Here is an 11,750-nt window from a genome sequence, read left to right as displayed (position 1 = left end):
TGTGCACGGGGCTGTGGCCAGAACTGGGAGGGAGGCCTAGCACCTGTCCTGGGAGGGGGGGGCAGATTGACTCCAGCTGCAGAGGCAGAGACTGCTGAGCAGACTCTTCCACTGGGGGGTTGTTTAGAAGGTTTTGTTGGTGGGTGGAGGCCGTTGCTGTTTAAATATTTTGAATATTTATTTTGGACCCTGCAATTTATACAGCTCAGTTTGGCTGTGTATTTTTTTAACATTTAATTTATTGATGGCTGCTTTAGTTATGTTGCAATTATACATTTTTTTGGGTGCCATATAAGCCACCTGGAGCACGGTTTGAACTGTGAAAAGATGGCATGCAAATCATTTTACATAAACATATTTGGGGAAATATGCACAATGACAGGAGAGCTGCAGGGGCAGTTTAACCTCGTGAACAGAAACCCCGGGATTGAGAACAAAAAACTGCACCTGGTTCGACCGAAGAGCCCAGCCAGAGGGATCCACTGGCGATGAGATGCGGGAGCCACCACGCTAACCGACGAAGAGGCGACCGGCTGCTCCTACACATCCTGCCACGGGGGGGGGGGGGGGCTTACGTCTCCTCCCCCGTTTTAAACCAGGTTTTCTTACAGACGGATCCCGGCGGCGGCCCAGATTCTAGGAGGACCTGTTCCATTTGAAACCAAAGCGCCACAAACTTTCGCTGTCCCTCGAGCACTTTCGATCAACCAGGAAGGCGAAGGTCCCTCCTCCTCTTCCCTCCCCCGGGAAAGCAGCAGCAGCAGCCGCCGCCGCCGCCAGCCCAGGACTGAGTAGCCCTTCTCTGCCCGCCGGGGATCTGCAGCAGCAGCGGCGGCGGCGGCGGCGGCCTGAGTTGCATCGGCAACACTCCGCCCCCCCCCCCCCGCGCCGGCCAGACTCCGAGGTCTTCGGGGGAAGGCAGAGCAGCGCTTGGGAGAGCTCAATAAAGAAGACATTGGCAGCTCCCGCTCGGCTTCCGAGGGGGGAGAACCACGTGCGCACCCCCCCCCCCGCCCAGCAGACGGCAGCACCACCTTCCGAAGAGGAAGGGGCCGCCCCCCCCCCCGCCCCCGCTGCCCGCCCCCCCTACCTGGCGCGAGGCTCCCGGGAGAAGCAGCCCCGGGGCGGAGAGGGCGGCGGCGGCGGCGGCGGCGGCAAGTTCCTGCTTCCCCTCGGCCGGATAATCCTCCTCTCGCCAAGTGTCGCAAACCAGCAGCGGCAGCGGCAGCAGCCGCCCTTAATGCGAGCCGGGCCTTCCTCTGTGAGCTCACGGGCTCGGCTCCTCCAATGGCGACGCGGGCCAGACCCGCCCCTTGCTGCAAATCGGGACTGCGGGGCTGGTCCGGGAGCCCCGTCGCCGCAGCGCGGGAGTCTCGAACCCGCGGCCCGGAGGAGAAGGAAAGCCGCCCGCCCGCGTCCCCGGATCCGGATCTCCTCCGGGCGAAACTGCTTGCGGGCGCCGAGATGCGACCTGGGCAGAGTTTTCAAAGGAAACGAGAAGAAGGATTTTTCGGGAGACTCATCCCGTTTGTTTGTTTGCCTGCTAGCTTGCTGCCTGACTGCTGTACATCATCCGCATGCATACAAACTGCATCTCGTCTGGAGAAAATGGGCTCTACAGACACAATATATGCACCTGGGTTTACTCAGAAAGAAAAATGATCTAAAAGTAATAACTTTTTTAATGCAGTGCAGGAATCTCAGCACACGGTGCTCCCATCCAATTCGAAACCATACCAAACTCAGCTTAGCTTTGCAGATGTGCTAACAGTTTTATCCCTGATATTGTAAGAAAGTGGTATACAAATACCTTTGTAAATTAATAAACATTTTAAGCATTTATAAAACACTTTTTAAAAAATCTGTTAACGATGTACAGTATAAAACAGCATAAAAGCAATGATGTAGTAGTATAAAAGTGTAAAGAAAAAGAGGAAGGATTCGAGCACGTAAAACAGGGTCTGCCCTTAAGGGAAAGCCTGAGTGAAAAAATGTGGACATTTGCTCAGCTTTTTCCAGAGTGAGATTCAATACCTGATATGCTCAGCATTGCATTGTTTTTTGAGCATGTACCCCCTTTCAAAATAGCACCACACATTTAGAGAACCAGTGTTGCAAGTTTGCAAAATGAAAATGTTAACTCTCGCAGCAAGGGTATAATTTACTTTTTTATTATTTGTTTGTTTTCTAGACACAGATATATATTTTTTTTTAAATGACAAAAATGGCGAGGCGAATATACTGCAGTACTTTTGAAGTGGTATAACCACAACAAAATGGAATTTATGATACAAGCAAAATGCTACATTCCAGCACTCATTCCAGGACTCATAATCTGGTGCACCGGGTTCGCGTCTCCGCTCCTCCACCTGCAGCTGCTGGGTGACCTTGGGCCAGTCACACTTCTCTGAAGTCTCTCAGCCCCACTCACCTCACAGAGTGTTAGTTGGGGGGGAGGGAAGGGAAAGGAGAATGTTAGCCGCTTTGAGACTCCTTAGGGTAGTGATAAAGCGGGATATCAAATCCAAACTTCTTCTTCTTCTACTCTATTTTAATAAATTGTTAGGGATATATAATTGACCTCAGCTAGCTTGAGCGCTTGATATTTTCACTTACCAAATCATTGCAACAGGAGTAAACTGAACCCCTGGTAGCTTTGTGATTTAACCATAATTTTTTAAAAGGAAAAGAGGGAGGGAGGGAAGAGGAGACAACAGGAGACTTGACCACCTATAACTGCTGAGTGGTTTAGATTTTGCAAATAGGAGCAACCTTATTGGCTTGGAAAGCTGATGCCACTTCTAGTGGGTGCCTTGGCACATCAAAGAGCCCATCTTGAAAAAGTTATTGGAAGCTGAGTGAGCCTGAATGGTACCTGACCCCTGAGTAGTTCCAAAGTACAATTTGTGAGAAATTTCTGGTGTTGGTATCCACTTCCTTAACCTCTCAAGCATCATCATCTTCGCATGCTGAAAGCATTGTTCACTCAAGTGGTGTTTCTGAAGTCTGACGAACCCCTTAATTTCATATTGACCATCCAGTCATGAAACTGCTGGGCAAGAACAGTGCACCTTGACTGGAAGTGAAATCAAACTGGTGAAAGGTTCCTGGCACACCCAAAGATGAAACATTGCGGTGTTTTCTGTGTTTAACCAGCACTTGATTCAAATCTCTGTGAGGGTCTCTCCAGACTCATCATGCCCCAAGTGCTCTTAATCTGGAGGAGTTTGGGAGTAGCCCTGTTGCTTGGCCCACATGTTCTGAAATGTATGTTCTGTTGTATGTTCTGTTGTATGTTCTGAAATGGCAGAAAGTTATCAAGTTACTAGATCATGATTTGTGCTTCAGAAGTACTTTGTATTTTATACATGAATTATATATGCAAAATTAAAAATACCCATTATTGCAGGCAATACAACAGAGTTTAGATGATTATCAAGATATTTGAGTTTGGGGGCATTTGCAATATTTTCCAAGAGTGGTCTATCAGCACATGCATATCTGTATTCACTAAACATTAGAGAATTCCTGTTGCACGGATATGAGTATATAGTCATAATGGAACCAGAAATCCAGTGCTCTGATCCAGTGGTGACATCTCTTGAGGCCTGAGGGCAAAATCAGGCAGACCTCTTTGAAGGACCAAATGATCCTCACATTAATCATTGTCCTCCCCACTGAGCTTGTACCTGTTCCTGCTGTTTCTTGGTGGCTACTAGCACACAATCCCAGACCTCATGACTGTGCACATACATGCACAATGCAAAAATGAATCATGATAAAGATGTCCATGGCACCAATGGAAGCAGCATGCTGTGATGGCCTGGGACTCGGACTCGGAACCAGAGGAGACTCAGTCTGCACTGGATCCTTTGCCTCAGGTGGCAGCTGAACCTAGTCTGGGGCCTGATCCTGCACAGGTTCCCAAGCAACAAGCACCAGCTGAGCCGAGTCAGGGGCCTGACCCTGCCCTGGCTCCAGATGCGGGGATGACCTCGTTGCCTCCAGCTGGGCTATCGCTTACAGCTGCTCCACTACTGGTTTGGTCAGGGAAGGCTGAGGCGGCCTCTGGGTCTAGTAACCCACCGACGTCTCCCGAGCTGCAGAGACTCAGGTCTGAGAGAAGGAGAGACCTGAGTACTTGCAGGAAGAGTGCTCACCTTCAGGCGAAACAGGGAGGTGAGTTGCTGGGCGATGAGGACTGGCTGCTACCCCGACAAAGATAAAAGGCTGTGGGGCCCCGCCCCAAGTTGCGGGAGCACACATGCATACCAGAATTACAAAGGCCCCACAACAACTGATGATGTCATGGGACTGGCCCCATGGAGGGCAAGCCCAGAAGTCGGAATGGTCCACCCACTAATTTAGTGGGGGAAAGCACTGACTTGAGGGCTAAGAATGTAGTATTGCATCCCTATTTCTCCCTCTCAGCCTCCGGTTTTTGTTCTTCTGCAACACAGCTCAGTGTTCCCACTTGTCCTCTTAGGCCTCTTTGTGGCTCTTTACACTGGCTCCTTGTTCTATCTGGACCTGTATTTTTTATTGTTCTACAGTGCCTAATGCAAAAAAGAATATTGCTCAGAGGTGAACACAAGGTAGTCCTTATGTTACCTAATGCATCACTGATCAGTTGACTAGCAGCTTTAGATTCCTGGGATTCTTGCAAAGAATGGTGGATTCGGACAGCAACATATCTCATATAGCAGTCCCAGTCAGCATGGCTGGTAGTCAGGATGATGAGTGCTGTAGTCCTACAATATCTGGAGGGTCACAGGTTCCCCATCCCTGCTGAAGAGATCTTGATCATGCCCTCTTCCCTTGAAAATATATTGCACCTGCCATGGACCACTGGCTTTCCAGCACAGGAATAGGAATGAGACCAAAGTGAGCCCATCCATGCTGTCTCCTTTCTTTATTGAAAATGTCCTGATGCTTTTTGAGTGCCAGTGCAATTCCCAGTGCCAGTGCAATTCCTTAGCATACAGTGGTGCCTCGCAAGACGAAATTAATTCGTTCTGCGAGTTTTTTTGTTCTGCGAGTTTTTTTGTCTTGCGAAGCACCACTGTGTATTGATGGTTTCCCATAGGAATGCATTGGCGGTTTAAAAAAAAAGGCGCAAGACGTTTCGTCTTGTGAAGCAAGCCCATAGGGAAATCCGTCTTGCGAAGCAACTCAGAAAACGAAACACTCTTTCATCTTGCGAGTTTTTCGTCTTCCGAGGCATTTGTCTTGCGAGGTACCACTGTATTTTCCTTTTCTCAATTATTTCAGGGGACCTGAGACTTTACTCTTCATTTCTCTTTGTGGTTGTTGGTTTTTTCATTTGTCACCTACCAACAAAGAGCAACAATAGGATGGCTATGATAATGGTGATGAAGAGGATTGATAGCCAAAAATGTGCTTTTATTGCTGGCACTGAAAGCCAGGAAAATTAGCATGCCATGACCTTTTCAAGGCAGACACTGTGAGGATCTCAAAGTGCTCTGTCAATGATGAATAAACATGATTCAGAGCATTCAGCTCCTGAAATAACCCTCAGTGCAGTGATGGAATTTCCTAGGAGTTTGGCACACCAGTGCATTAATAAGTGCAAAATGCATTATATTTCTATCTTAGCTACATACAGGTCAGTAAATGAAAGAGTAACAGCTTGGGTTAAACGTACCAAATATATCCATTGAAAGGGAAGGTGGGTGAAAACGGCATTGGTCTGTGACTTCAGCAAACACTTCAGCAAACTTTTCATCATCTCATGTGATAATTCTGAATCAGAAGTGGGCCAATTTTTGTGGTATCTGCTGAGCCCCAAGGACGTAAATTGGGCAAGCATTCCTAATGAATGAATGGATGTGTTTGTTTACATGTTGGCAATATGCTGTCACATGATAAGCAATATTCATAGGCAAAAAATATAAGCCCCAAATATTAACCATTGAAAACTATAATTCACAAAGTAAACACTCTCTGTTGGTTCTGCTCAAAGGTTCTTGGGACCAGTCTTATGATGCATAAAATCAGTTTGAACAGGATATAATACTCTGGAAGAGGAAATCTTCCAACCTACCCATCACAATGTATTTATTTTATGACTTGCTGTATTTCTACTGAGCCATGTGGTCTGATGGGCACATCCTCAACTCCATTATATTGGCAAACCCGCACAACTACTGTGTTACCTAAACTTTACTAATGAGCAACCGAGGCACGGATTACCTCACTAGCAGTGTCTATCAGACTTGTTTGAAAACTTACCCGTCTGGGGCTGATCTGCAGATCTCATTCTTTTGTGAGCTCTCTGAAGGGTTGTTGCTTCTGTTAGACAAGCCTGAAGCCTAACACAGAACTACAGTTCCCAGGATTCCATAGGGAGAAACCATGACAGTTAAACCAGTTTTGAAATGTAAACACGCCTTCTTCTCAAACCCTTCCAAACGTCACTGGGGTAATTGTAGCTGATTGTCATAAAATCCCACCATGTCTCTCTTTTCTTTTTATCTGCTTCTTAAGTGGGCTAAAGGCCAAAAGGATAGTCCAGGTCAGCGAAGCCCCTTTGGCAGTGGCAGTAAGCCCTGTAGTTCAAACTGAGGCAAAGTACTGGACTTTCCAGTTACTGACACCTTTGCATCTAACATTCAATGCAAAGAATTCAGAATAACATTATAGTCTCTCTCCTTTTTTTAAGAAAACACCATGAGATAGCTTGGAGTAAAAGATTGTGATTTGGTTACAATCCTGCAGGGAGCTTCTTCTACCTGGGGGTGCTTCCAACCTGTTTATTGAGCATTCATCCTCATTTGTTTGCAGAAAGATTAAATAACATTAATGAATATTCATCCTGGTTTGTTTGTGCAGAAGTTAGATGAGCAAGTCTCATCTCCCAGTTTTCAGTGCATTTTCTCATCCTTTTTTTTAATCACAAAAAGCCTGATTTGGAAAAATGGGTTCATTGCACAAGAGCTCCCAATTAACCTAAATTTGCCAAAACCTGATTGAATCCCACCTGGAAATAACGGCAGTCTGGAAGCACCCTATTGGAACCTGAGATTTCCATGCCCAAACCTGACCCTGCAGCCACCATATGGAGAGAAAGAGACTAGGCTGGGGTCTGTGCCCAGGGATCTATATGCTCATCCGTCAAGCACTTAGCTGGAGCCCCATAGCACCTTTGATTGCGTTACATAAAAGGCGTCTTTTATATTGCACGTTGGTGGTTTCTATCTTCAGAGCATGTTCCACATCAGTTTGTCTGCTGAGGAACCCATGGGCATCTGCCACAGAAATGCTGTAGGAAGACATAATGGGTTCTTCAGTAAGACAGACCATAATGGCAGGCAAGCTTACATGAAAGACAGACATCCTTTGCTGCAATCTAGAGTTCTAATGGGTTGTGGGTATATTTCTGAGGTATGTTTTCCGTTGCTGCAGGGTAACATGAATTGAGGGTTCACCTCACATTGTGCTTCAAAATCTTCTGCAACTTGCAAGGGTTCCATGGCAAATGCTTGCGAGCTCCTCAGAAGAGAAATCAGTGTGCAATGCATGACCATTTCTGGAATGCATATACTCAATTCACACTGGCAGAATCAGCATGTATGTATTGAGAGCGCACTCAAGAAAACTCCACAAAGGCTCCCTTGCAAGGGGAAATCCGTATGTGGTTTGGGGTGAGGATTTCCAGAGTTTGAAAAGCAGCACTCTGGGTAATCTGGCAACTTTAGTTTAGTTGGCCAGAATGCAAAACCCTGAGCAGATTCTGACTGGGGACAAAACAAGGAGCAAACATGTTTCCTCATCCCTATGCGAAGGATGCCAGGGGATTTAGCACTTTGGACAGAAGCCCAAGTCTGCTTGATCCAGCACTGTTCCCCAAAGGATCCCAGGGTAATTCTAATTTGATTATTACAAAACATTTCTTTTCAATAAAATTGTTTCTAGTCACAATTATTTTCCCTATTCCATCAATATTTACCTAACAATGTGGTCTCAAACCACCCAATAAAAGTGTCCTCATTTATCTGATTGTTTTGTGTAGTAAATTCTATAGATGAGCAAGCAATACTTTTAGCACATATGGAACAATTGCCATGATTGAGCCTTATTTTTTAATAACATTTATGATTTCAGGTTTGTTTGGCTTAGTATCATGACATCGGAGCACTTTGGTACCCTTAGAATTAAGGAAACAGGAAGCCTCTGAGAAAATGTCCAGCCCATAATTTGTCTCAAGTCCTTTCACACAGATCCACTTCAGCTTCCCTTGCCCCACTCCGCACTTTCATTTTAGTTAACAGGGTGGAGAGAAATTTTGTTGCTGCTAATCCTAGAGTCCTAGAGGGTTGTGAGTGGAGGAACCATCCAGGCGTGAAGGGTGCCTCTTAGAATCATAGAATCATAGAGTTGGAAGAGACCACAAGGGCCATCAAGTCCAACCCCCTGCCAAGCAGGAAACACCATCAGAGCACTCCTGACATATGGTTGTCAAGCCTCTGCTTAAAGACCTCCAAATAAGGAGACTCCACCACACTCCTTGGCAGCAAATTCCACTGTCGAACAGCTCTTACTGTCAGGAAGTTCTTCCTAATGTTTAGGTGGAATCTTCTTTCTTGTAGTTTGGATCCATTGCTCCGTGTCCGCTTCTCTGGAGCAGCAGAAAACAACCTTTCTCCTTCCTCTATGTGACATCCTTTTATATATTTGAACATGGTTATCATATCACCCCTTAACCTCCTCTTCTCCAGGCTAAACATGCCCAGCTCCCTTAGCCGTTCCTCATAAGGCATCGTTTCCAGGCCTTTGACCATTTTGGTTGCCCTCCTCTGGACACGTTCCAGTTTGTCAGTGTCCTTCTTGAACTGTGGTGCCCAGAACTGGACACAGTACTCCAGGTGAGATCTGACCAGAGCAGAATACAGTGGCACTATTACTTCCCTTGATCTAGATGCTATACTCCTATTGATGCAGCCCAGAATTGCATTGGCTTTTTTAGCTGCCACGTCACACTGTTGGCTCATGTCAAGTTTGTGGTCAACCAAGACTCCTAGATCCTTTTCACGTGTACTGCTCTCAAGCCAGGTGTCACCCATCTTGTATTTGTGCCTCTCATTTTTTTGGCCCAAGTGCAATACTTTACATTTCTCCCTGTTAAAATTCATCTTGTTTGTTTTGGCCCAGTTCTCTAATCTGTCAAGGTCGTTTTGAAGTGTGATCCTGTCCTCTGGGGTGTTAGCCACCCATCCCAGTTTGGTGTCATCTGCAAATTTGATCAGGATGCCCTTGAGTCCATCATCCAAGTCATTGATAAAGATGTTGAGTAAGACCGGGCCCAAGACAGAACCCTGTGGCACCCCACTAGTCACTCTTCTCCAGGATGAAGAGGAACCATTGATGAGCACCCTTTGGGTCTGGTCAGTCAGCCAGTTACAAATCCACTGAGTGGTAGCATAGTCAAAACTGCATTTTACCAGCTTCTTTACAAGAATATCATGGGGCACCTGGTATTGATGTCAGACTGACTGGGCGGTAATTATTTGGGTCCTCTCTTTTCGCCTTTTTGAAAATAGGGACAACATTTGCCCTCCTCCAGTCTGCCGGGACTTCGCCTGTTCTCCAGGAATTCTCAAAGATGACTGCCAGTGGTTCTGAGATCACATCTGCCAGTTCTTTTAATACTCTTGGATGCAGTTCATCTGGCCCTGGAGACTTGAATACATCTAAACTAGCCAAGTATTCTTGTACTATCTCCTTAGTTATTCTGGGCTGTGTTTCCTCTGCTGAATCATTTGCTCCAAATTCAACCGGTGCCTGACCACTTGGTACATCTACCTGTTGGATTTCTGTCTGCATCACGGTACAGTGACACAGGTCTGGGCAACCCGGTAAATATCGAAGGGGGGTTATCCTCCTTGGACCCCATTTGAGGGTTGTCCCAGGAAAGGAGGTGGTGGCAGCTTACCGTTTGGTTTGTGACTTGCGTGACTATCCCTCTCCCTGCCAGGTCCTGCCACTGTCTGGAAGACTGGTTGAGGGGGTGGATAGCCCGTTCGATTACTACACCCACTCTGCTTTAAACTAAACTCAGATTATTTTCATATTACACATTAGCAACTATGGCTGAAATGAAAATCCAGTTTTCAGGTCCTGAGCCACCTTTCAGACAAACATACATTTGGAGACCCATTTCTTTTTATTTTCACCATATAATTGTATGGCAGGATTGCTGCTCTTGCAGCCCACTTGAGATCAGGCCATGACCTGGTCATGGCTACCCAGCCACCAGCAGAAGGCTGGGGCTCCCACCAGCTGGGGTACAATCAAGTTTGGGGTCAGGCTCTCAGACGGAGACCTTTGGTTCTACAGAGGCTCAAGCCATCCTTGCATGAACAGTCTAAACATCTATCAGTTATGATCAATTGAATCAACATCCTGCCAGACTGATGCCTCCCCAGGTGATTTGTATTCAGCAAAAGTTTTATTGCGGCTAGGATATACGTCTTCTATCAAAAGGGCACAACACAAAATTGAAGCAAGACAGAAGTCATGGTATAGACCGGATGTTCTGTTAATGTCTCATTGATATTTTTACTGTGGTGTCCAGGACTGACCAGTCTCACCTTCAGGATTCAACAGCACATAAGGCTATTAGATTGCACATGCAGAACCTATGGCTCTGCCACGGCTGTGTCTAGCTTAGTCCTGACCATTCTGACTCACAGTGGCTCTCTAGGTCCTGGGCAGGGGTCACTCTGAGCCCAGGTGCCTGAGTTTCATTTAGCTGGAGATGTCTACATCTGGCACCTTCTGCATGCGGTGAATGTGCTTTGCCTATGGAACTTCCCTGAGAAACTCTTCTTCTCTTCCCTGTCCTTTTTCCATGCCGTCCCTGAAGTGCCAATATCCGAATGGTAGAGACAGAGTGTTCCTTCCAGTTCTGCAGGAACACCAAGGCCATAATCCATAAAGCTACATTATATATCCATGTAACCAAGTTTTATATTTTATTTATTCCAAGACTCATCATCATCATTGTATTCAGCAGGCATCATTTGATATGCCAAACAATTCATTACTATACAGCTGGCGCTCAAAGTAGAAACCCAGGACTCATTTATAGGAACCAACAGTGCAGCTGCAAACTTACTTTCAGCTACCATAAAAATGGAGGACAGGGCTTTCTCGTAACTTGTTAACCAATTATGTTTAGCTAAACTTCTTGTTCTGTTTCTCCGGCACAACTTGTGTTGCCTCAGAGACCCATGCAAGTGCTGACACATGCAAGCATTCTTCAGTAACATTTTATCTTGCAGCCTGACATTAAAGCTGTTTTGCTGTGGCAGTTTCCATGTTGACAACACTGACGCCCCTGTTCCATTCTCTCTGAAAAATAGGTCACCCCTTTCTTTACTGCACTGAGTGGAGTGAGAACAAAAGCAAAGTTCCATATATTAGGGAAAGGTAGGTACCTGGAGAACTCCGCTCAGAAGGTGCCCATCTTAGACCCTGATGGAAAGGACCCCTATCCGCACTCCCACACTATTTTGTACTTTGCTCTCTGACCCTCTCTGCTACAATGTAAAAATAGCAAGAGTGGACTTGGCAGAGCCCTCCCTGTCAGCTGCTTAGACCACACAGCAAACCAGCCTAAGGCAGAGAGAAAGGGGAGTGAGCGACTGAGGTGCCCAAAGAAAAGGCTCAGCCAAAACAGTTATGGTTTGCATAGAAATTGGGGTGAAGGGGAAGAGCCCCTTGTCTGT

The 11,750-nt window shown here is 46.3% G+C and overlaps 1 long non-coding RNA gene across 1 annotated transcript in view; it reads left to right on the top strand.

Annotated features, from left to right (window-relative positions):
- The window catches only part of LOC310658284, a 256,099-nt gene that overhangs the window by 238,267 nt on the left and 6,082 nt on the right, over positions 1–11,750 (top strand). The window contains exon 3 of the long non-coding RNA XR_014502180.1: positions 11,385–11,451. This is a non-coding gene — a long non-coding RNA (uncharacterized lncRNA). The remainder of the gene's footprint in view (positions 1–11,384; positions 11,452–11,750) is intronic.

This window comes from Podarcis tiliguerta, assembly GCF_965153285.1.
Source record: "Podarcis tiliguerta genome assembly, chromosome: 10".
Taxonomy (NCBI): domain Eukaryota; kingdom Metazoa; phylum Chordata; class Lepidosauria; order Squamata; family Lacertidae; genus Podarcis; species Podarcis tiliguerta.
Note: the sequence above shows the minus strand (reverse complement) of the source record. Positions and strands in the feature narration are given on the sequence as shown.